Genomic DNA, 9,984 nt, shown 5'->3' on the forward strand with positions numbered 1-9,984 from the left:
CCAAGTAGATCGAGCCAACATTTCTATGGCAACCACTCTCGCCAGGAGTAAGCTTGTTGGAAGTCCACAACCTTACCGCTTGAAACCGAGCAACACAAATTCTGTTACAGTAAGTGTTTTAAACGTTTGACATGAGACCACCTACTTTTATTGAGGGATTTAATTGGCCAGTGTATACCTTGAATAACTTAAACTACAGAAAAAAAATTGGAATAGCACAAATGGTTATTCTGACAAACAGGACTGTTTATTTTTCAGCAGAGGTCAATGGGATTTTAGCTTATGGATACAGCAGGCCATTCCTGTTTGGAATGTGAGGGGGGAGGAGTCCCCAGTGCAGTTCTCCTATACAGTCTGAGGTCCAGCATCACCCATCACCCTGAACAGGTCAGTAGGAATAGAAGACTGATGGATGGGTTAATTTGCATATAAAGGTTACTTTCCCCCGATCTTGTAGCTAATAAGTTACGACGACTAATGAATATCAATTAACCAGTCTCTTCTTTTCAAACAGGCATACTTGGTGGCAAAGAGCATAGTTAGCAGAGCGATTGTTTACTTTCTGTACTGTTACTCTAACAGAGCATAGTCTGCACCTTCCATATTCTGTGTTTCACATTTATTGTAATGGTTTCTATAGATGCTGTTTCAAGCCACTTTTCTGGCTCTCTGATGATGCTATTTTGGCGGGTTTATGACACAAATGATCGTGACAAACAGCGGTTTGAAGAAACAAACAGCCTGATGGGTTGTTGTAGAGCTAAATACTCCAAAGCTTGTTAAGTATATGTGCAGTTTCAACATCAAGAATAAAGGGGATAGGTTTACAAAACTGATTGCTAGTATAATAATTACGATTTCACATCAGAGAAAAAAACAGTTTTTAACTTTAGTATTTTTATTTCTGTTGTAAAGGTCGACCATCTTACAATGCTGTAATTGGGAACTGCTTCACTGTTGGAGTTTTTTGGGTGAGCTGGTGATAGGCTTCCCAGAGACGATGGAAAGGAGGAGTAGAAATTGTAATTAAAAAGATTTTTTTTTTAAAACAAACCCCACATGATGTTTCAGCTGTGTTACCTTCCTCTCACCAAGGATATTTCTTCGTCTCTGATCCACAGGTACTTCTTCATTCATCAATGCACTCCATGCCTTTGAATTTCAGTTCTCCCACTGTCGGTCTCTCTGGGTGGTGGTAGCTGGAAGGGCTGAGGTGCTACCTGACTGATGGATGCGACTGAGTGTGTTGCCATGGTGCTACCTGATGGAGCATGTTCCAGAAAAGGAGCCAGCCTGCCACAGGGATCAGGGAAGAATGCAAGAGAGTGGTTTTAGCAGAGCAGGCTGCCTTGTAATTTCACAAACAGACTAACGGAAATTCTCGCAGCCTTAGATGCATCCAAACCAGGGAATAAACATTCACACACACACACACACACACACACACACACACACTGAGAATTAAATCTCTGTGCTCACTGTGATGATCCCATTGAATTATTTATGGGTGCTCATCTTCAGGCTAGACCATAATAAAGTTATGCCCGAGACTAATTTGCAGTTTGATGAGGTGGGCTTTTAGCGGATCCTTGGCTGGCATTAAGTACATATTGTTTTTAAAAATTTGATTACATTTTCATTGTTATTGTTATTAATGCATTGTGTGGAGTAAGAGGGAGCATACCCCTCCTTGTTTGCTCCACACAATATAAAAACCTGACCAGAGGACAGAGAGAAAACTGAATGACCACTGTGTGGGGAACCATTAGACATATACAACATCTAATGTCCTCACTTTGAAAATCCAATAAAAGCAGCAGCTCAACACCTTTTTATAGGAACCTGGAGGCGGTCTGCTTTTAAAAACATGAGTTCCGGCTGTGAATCAGGAGAGAGTTGAACCCGACCCATCTTCCTGTTCACAATTAAACACAAAAATCCCTCCATCAGGGCTGCTAAGCTGATGTCAGCACTCAGATATTATGAGTGGAAGTTTAACAGTCCAATAACCATTAAGAATGATTGATTATACATTTGGATTAATGATTTGCAACAAATATCTTCCGCTGAAAGATTCTGAGTATTGCTGAACTGTAAAGTAACTGTTTAGAATTTAATAGAGGCATGTAAAAATGCAAGAATATTATTAAGTATGTATTGAAAAATAAATACAGAAAATAATTTTTGAGAGCTAAACAAAAAAAAACAGCCCCAGAGCATTTGTCCCAGATTGAATGAATGATAACAATTTGATTAATGACATCATGCACATCTAATGCTTAAATACGTAGGACAGGAGCCGACAAGGCAAACAATTAGGTCAATTATGGGATGACGACTGTGTTGTGTCGGGTTAATTACTGGAATCGTCTATGCCAAGACGCATTCATTTGAGGGCCAATGGCATGTAACAGAGTGCACATGCAAATAAGCCCACCTACAGTACAGGACACAGTCATGCTGGTATGAATAAGGATTAAGATCATGTGTTTGCATCCTTCCAGAGACAGAAAAAAAGGGGGAAATATGTGTTTCATTGCAATTTATCACTCTTTCATAAATGCTAAGGATGAATGAGGATATGATCTGGCCCACGCTGCTTTGGTGAAAGTGTGTGATCCAAGTGATTACAGAAAGAAAATGGGATTTTTGTGCATATCAGGCTCTGGTGTTTAGTGTTAGTACAGCTCAGCATGCAGGAAGGATGAGGAGTAAAGAGGTGACGATTGAAGCCTTGGTTCTCTTTTTCAATGTGCTATTAAAAACACACAGATAAAGCTAAACTAGAACACTGGAGCTGCTCACAACCCCTTCAGTTGAATCCTGTTGTAGTTTCTCCACGCTCCTATTTTCTCCTTCATCTTTCCCTTTAACTAACATGTTCTCACTCAAATGTATGAGAAGCTTAGTCTGTTGTAGATGTAGCACTTTGGATGCGCAGGGCTTCCACAACCGGTTTATCAATCTCATCAGATCCAACCACTGAATGTCCTTTGGCCAATTTCTGCAAACCAGCAGGTTTTGCTTAATGGTACCTGAGCATAGAATGAAGAAACCACATTAGCCAACTCAATCGTTCTCTGGAGTCCACACATATCTGGGCACTGTAATGGTTGCTTGGCACAAACCCCTGGCTGTCCACTCTTCAGAAGCTTCAAGTTACTGCCAACACTTATTATGACACCATGTCAGGGGAGAACAGTTACTTTCCAACAGAGCTTGGTCCAACAATGGGTTTTTCGTTTCACATAGCTTTAAGGACAGATTTTGGCCGTTAGCTCTGGTGCTTAAACAGATTCCAGCTGTGTGGGAGCTGAAGAACCCACGTGGTTTTCCTAAATAACTGGGGGCAGAGTCGCCTGGTCAAAGAAAGAGGGGTAAACCAACACTTCAAAAAGGGGGCGTGAAGGACTGAAATTTGACATTTTAAAACTGCAATTGGCAAAGATCAGAATAATAAACAGGCTTTGCATGACTTAGAAACTGTGCTTCATTGCACTAGAACTAGCACTGTGCTGCATTGGTTATACAGCTCTAACCTCAGAATTCCATTTGAGTGGATCAGTCAGGAATCTAATCTAGAGTATGGCTGCAGTCCCAAAGAAATAAAAAAGTAAAGAAGTGAAGAAGTGGAGAAGTCAATGTCCTTTTTTGAGCCCAGACAAAATACAGAAGCCGATAACTACCTACCTTGCTTTTTAATTTGCCTCATGAACAACGCCCAAAATCAGTAATTATTTGAGGAGAAGGTTGGTTTGGCTGCAGCTGTGTAGGCGGCTGCAGTTCAGGAAACCTGCGGTTGTTGTCAGTTTCATCAGTGATCAGATGAGGGGACCAGGCCATCTACAAGGTTCCAGAGTGATGCACGAGAGGTGCTCACTGTAAAGACTGCATGTCACTCTGGATTTGCTCTGTAATGAGAAAAAAGTTTTCTTGTGACAATGAGATAGTAGATGTTGTTATAACGAGAAAACTGGCACCAAAAAAAAATAAAAAATAAAAATAAAAGGCAAGGTAGGCCATTTTTGGCATCTGTAGAAAAAAAAACTTGGGACACACTGATGACCCCATAGTAAATCCACATGGTTTTAAATTCAGTTCTCTGTCACACCCTGGCAGGCTGCCTTTTCAGTTACATAAGGCATGTCCAAAGTCGTGGCCTGCATTCGATCCACAAGTTCCTGAAAAAAAAAAAAAAATCAACATGTGGCACTTTCTAAGAACTATGACTACGGTGTAACATTTCATATGAACCCAGATGTTGACAAAAGGTTTTTTTTCCAGAAGGCGTTTATTTTATTTCTGGTCCTTAAATCAGCAATTCACAGTACCGGTAATTTTGGTTAAAAGGTCTTTAAATATATTTCTGTTCTATGTGAAGAAATTAAATTTGCCAGAACAATTCATTGAATCCTTCAATTGCCTTTTATGTTATAACAATTATACCAAATGGTTGGCACTCGCACATTTTCACCGCTCCAAATCTGGCCCTCGTTGCAAGAAGTTAGGACACCCTTGAGTTTCATAATGACATATTAAATGACCAAACTTGGACATGTAGAACCAGACCTGGGCTCTAGAAGCTCCAAAGCTTAACCAGCTAAAATCCCTGACAACAACACCAACATCAAGTCAACAGAAGCTTCTGAAGCAAGGCAACAAACATTGCCTTGTCTGCTATTTAGTCACTGCTAACATACAGACACCATAAGCTGGACATTCTCATAATTAACATGCTATGAGATGTGTTACAAGAGGCTGACATGAGCGCAGAGGAGGATAGTGGGGGTCATTTCCATATTCACTTAACCGTGTGATGCCTCCTCCTTTCTGCACTGTAGTGCTTTAATCAAAGCGAGCTCCACTGTCTCCACTCCTAAACGGTCCCGGAGCACCTTTGAAGCAGCCTGACACCAATGTTGCGCTGAAAAAGACATGCTTTTTATCCTCCTAAATAGCTCATGAAAGGCTCCCATTGACTACACAAGCAGCCAACACTTCAGAGCTCCTCACTTTGGACTCCTTTGTGCCACTAAGTGAATGTGTCAATGAGAGTGGATGAGCACAGCTGACTTGACCCATTACGCCTCTCACCCCTTCCTTCTCTCAATGCATTCATTACTGCTCAACATTTACAACAGCCTCAACACAAGCAGTTGTAGTAACCATTTAAGAAAAAAAAAAGCTGGTTTCTTTGGATTGAAATAGTAAAAAAATGCCCTTTTTCTAAACATAATCTGAGATACAAACAGTCCTAGCATGAAGACATGAAGAATGAAAACTAGAACATACCCTGAATTAATCACACACAGAACCCACAGCCTATAAGCACAGCAGTGCAGTATGAAGCCTGTCATCCATCAAGAGGCATTGCCTGTCCTTATTAAAGCCCCAATCCACTTGTTTCTGCAGTCTATTCTCCCAGTAGTTCCCCAGCTGTAGCATTTTAATGGGTCCAAAAGGTTCACATCATAGTCACCAACAAGTACTGCATGTGCTACTTTGTCTCTTCCTTTGTTTCGTTTTCTTACTGTAATTTGCTTTTCATTTGTTCTTGGAAAGCACAAAAAAGCATTTTGTTTCATATGTGTTGTTCAGTCTATAAATACATACTCTTCATATATTTATCTGCAGTTTGAGCTTGTAAAGGCAGAAAGCTTTGAGGTTACAATTACTCCACCAATAAATATTACCAGTAATTAAAAATAGATTTTTTAAGGCAATTTATTCTTATCATAGAAATAATTACAAAATAATTCAAAGAAGCATATAGAATGCTGATACATTTATTTTTAATTAAATACTTATTGCAGTTAAGTAACACATTTCTGTCAGAGGTGTTGGTTTTGGCTTACCTAAATGCAGGCGACAGGTAGCAGAAACGAAGTTCAACAAAAAAATGTAAATCAACAATAATATTAACAAAATCTGATGAGCAATTAGGGAAAAAAACAAGTAAAGCAAAGATAAATGTATGTTCACTGAAGGATAAATAGAAAACAAGCAGTACCTGAGATTATTACAAACTCAAAAGCAGGCGAGGACTTCACTGAGGAGCTGAATGAAACAGAGCAGAGCAGTCAGGATCATACAGTTGTGAAACTAACTGTAAAATAGTCACAACAAAGACACCGAACTTTCAATAAAGCCTTGTTTCTGTATTTTTTTAACTCTTATTTTCAGTTAGATTTTTCATAAAGTTTATTTTTCACAAAATGCAGTTTCCATCCGGCCATACAATTTTGATTCAGATGCCAGCTCTGATGTGGAAAACAAAGACGTACATGGTTCTAGTCATCTACAAGTGGATGCCTCAAAATAGAGTGGAGCAGGAAGCTTAAGGCCCACCCAGTATATTTTCTACGTCACAAATAAACTCTTTTTGAAACTGCATTTTTTTGTCTGCTCCTGATTCCCAACGATTTGAATAAAGAAATACTCAGAAATACAACTTTAATCTTAATCGTCTTTATATATATATGCCGTCCATCATAAGAAAATGCCACAAAAACACCAAAAGCCCAAAACACAATTTGTATTGGAATAGGTCATTAACATCATAATTTCAAGACACACCAGAGTTTGACAACTGAAGACAGTTTAAATACCAACATCAGTTAAGAAATGTATCTAAGTCATCTCATTTTGGCTAAATATCTCAGTGGTTAGTGACATACACCTCTGGCTTGAGTGTTGCTGGTTCAAGGCTTGGTCTTGACACGATTTAAGATGTTTGAGACCACTGTAGTACCCTTGAACAAGGCCCTTGACCTGAATCGCTCCAGTGGAGTGGCTCAGTGGCCACAGGCAGATCTGTGATGTCCCCTGTTTTAATCCAGCTAGGAAAAGACAACCTTTGTAGTTCTTAATGGTTCTGTAACCATCAAACATCTCAAACTGAGTCGGAAACTACTTTAATAACAGCTGAAAAAACTGGATACTCACCAAACATTTAGGACTCTAAATGGATGCTGAAGAGCATGTAAACAGTTGGGGTGCCTCGCCCGCTCTAACATGTGCAAGTCAACACGTTGTAATTTGGGTGGAACTTCTCTTGAATTTGTATTTCAAGGCGAACCAAAAATTATAAATAAAGTCTGGAAAAAACTGTTTACGTATAGTCATGCGACAGAATTAAGTAGAAATGTTTGCATCTGCTTTCTTTCACATCCTTTTAAGTTCCTGTATTAGAGAGTTGTTTTAGTTTTCTTAGTTAAATTACAACTCTTGCTGACCAGTGGGTCCTTTTGCCTTCTGGACTACTGGATTAAGGACGTTCTCACAGCCATTAAAACCCGGTGAGTCATCAGTTTAGTTTCATGCAGCTGCCGCTATGTTTTGGTGTTTACTTGTGTATCTGTGGAAGTGGTGGGTGGGTTTGTACATGCTCGTGTGTAATTGAGCGGGCGTAAGTGTGGCCTTATCCCTTCTTCCCCTCACAGTGGGCCCGTGGGGAGCCATTGTTTGAACAGCGGTGGTAGGCAAACAAGACCGCCACTGCATGCAGGAGCTCCCCAGGCAACACTTGAGAGTGTTGCAGTCATTCATTCACCAGCTCCTGAACGCACACTCGTAAATGCAAACCCAGCATTTGCATATAATTATCCATGCATATATGCACAAATCAAACAAATGAAAAAAAAAGACACATTATAGTGCATACATACATGTCTATATCCGAAAGGTTGAAATACTGTCAAATTTTAAACAGAAAAGCATATTTGCTTACGCACATAAAGAAGGGAACACTACAGCGCTTCTTGGTAAATGGACCAAAACCACGATCCGGGGGGAAAACAAGGGAACACATGTTTAAACACAAATTACACCCTGTGGAATCACTTAGCTTCGTTTCTATTGCAAAAGGTGATCCGCGCTAAGATTACACAGCACTGTTAGTGCAGCTACTGACACATCCACAACAGCTGTCCTGGGGACAGTGGCTTTGTAAACCAACAGCATCTACAAAGTTTGTTTAAAGCGGAACAATAGGAGCAATGTTTTCCATTTCTGGTTACTTTTTGTGTTTCTGTTGCATCCTCTCATCCCCACAAGTTGAAAAGAGTTGTATAGAGTAAACGTGCACATCCAGCTCTTCTCTGTCACTCTTCATTCTATCTGAAAGACAGGGTTTTCTGTTAGGGAAAGAATGCATGTGAAAAAAATGTCCCCTCAGCCCAGAGTTTTTCTTCTTTACTCCATTCCCTTGAATGTTTTTGCTGTTTTACTTCAAACTGTTTCAGTGCTTCTGATTCTACACTCCTACCGCCAAGTGTGAGTGTGTGATTGTCACGTCAGAGCAGCCTTGCAATAAATGACAGCACCCCAAAAGAAGAAGAGAGCACATTGAATAATAGAAATGCAATTCTTTATTCGGCCTCAAGGTGCAGACAGCACAGGTATTGCTTCATATTATGGCCTGAAGTGCAAAGTGGTGCTTTAAAGCTTTCAGGACTTCATTAAAGCACCTGTATATTTATTGTTATGTACACAACAACTTCTTTTGTGGATGTCTATTCTTCTTTTTCTCTCTCTCTCTTTGTACAAAACAGGAAAATAACTTCCACGTACAACATGGGGCTGCAAATGGAAGATGACAGTCATTCAGCTGAATGGGGTGGCAGCCGGCTTTTTACGCCTAACCTATGCGGCAAGCTGTAAAATAGCAAGCGAGCAAACAACGAGAGAAATAAATGACTTTCTGGACAAAGGCAGCAGCAAAGCAGAAAGCATTTCTCCTGAGGCTAAGAGGGGGAATGAGAGCGAGATGGTGGGATGAAGAAGGGGAGGGGATGCATCACCTTGTGCAGCGCTCCATATCATTTGCATGGTTTATATTCTCCAAGGCCCCCACCATGCAAATGACTCATAAAGTAGAAATAGAGAGACTTTGGAGCTGGTGTCAGGAGTGAATTTATATATGATTGCCAAGCGGGCCCGGTGTCCTAAATCATTTTCAATTAGATGACACTTTCAATATCATGCAGCTGATTTAGAGATATTAAAACTTCTTTTCCCTTATCCTCCACAGAGTTGAAAGCAAGCAAGCCTATCGGCCACCTTCTTCACTCCCCCTTTTCCCACCACTTTTTTGCTTTCTCTTTTCATCCAGTTTTTCTCATTTTTTGGTTCTTAAAAGGTGTATGTCAGAGGACAGCTCTAGAAGAAGCGAGAAGCTCTTGCATATGAAATGAGGTTGATTTGCAATTTTTTTCAAATTTATCATATGGGTTTTCTGTGCACGCAGAACTGCAAGAAAACAGAAAAATGTGTCAATCTGTGTCATTTATCGTATTTTCCACGGCATAAGGCGCACCTAAAAGCCTTATTTTTTTATAAAAAACAAAAACAAAAGTATGCCTTATAATCAGATTACATTTGTTTCAGCGGTATCACTGTTTTTTTATGAGTTGCAAACAAGGTTGAGTATTTTGAAAATTCACTAATGCAGCTAACGTGTAGCAGGGTCAGACATGATTTTTTTTTACGTGTTACTAACATGGTTGGGATTAGCAAAGACAAAGTAATGTTTGTTTAAACCGTCTGTTTTTACAAGTTGCATACAAGATCGGGAGTTTACAGGTATTGTGAATAAGCCAACGAATAAGCTAACATGTGCTAAAAAACAAGTTGTAGTTTTACTGTGAACACACCTACTAAAGTCTGACTGACTTAATGTGCCTTATAGTTCTGCGCACCTTAGATATAACATGATTTCGAAAATAGACCATTTATTGTTGGTGCACTTTATAATCCAGTATGATCTGTGTAAGTGTGGAATACATGGTATTTTTAATTGATTTGAAGGGGCAGCTGCTTACTTTTAATATATTGGGGTGACACTTCATCAAAGTTTAGTTTGGTATGCAAGAATTTAAACCAAAAAAAGCTGCAAAATCCACTTAAAATTCAGTGCTTCAGCCTCACAAACAACTTTACTGTGCTGCATCTTTGCTCGCTCACCTTCAACTCAAGCATTGATCC

General features: G+C 39.7%; 1 long non-coding RNA gene across 1 annotated transcript; it reads left to right on the top strand.

Annotated features, from left to right (window-relative positions):
* The first annotated feature begins 258 nt into the window (after positions 1 to 258).
* Positions 259 to 1,256, top strand: LOC144991956 (uncharacterized). The gene is made up of 3 exons (XR_013655647.1): positions 259 to 387; positions 916 to 1,022; positions 1,122 to 1,256. It is a non-coding gene; the product is annotated as an uncharacterized LOC144991956 (long non-coding RNA).
* The last annotated feature ends 8,728 nt before the right edge of the window (positions 1,257 to 9,984 follow it).

This window comes from Oryzias latipes, chromosome 1, assembly GCF_053564925.1.
Source record: "Oryzias latipes strain Hd-rR chromosome 1, Olatipes_Hd-rR_3.1".
NCBI lineage: Eukaryota > Metazoa > Chordata > Actinopteri > Beloniformes > Adrianichthyidae > Oryzias > Oryzias latipes.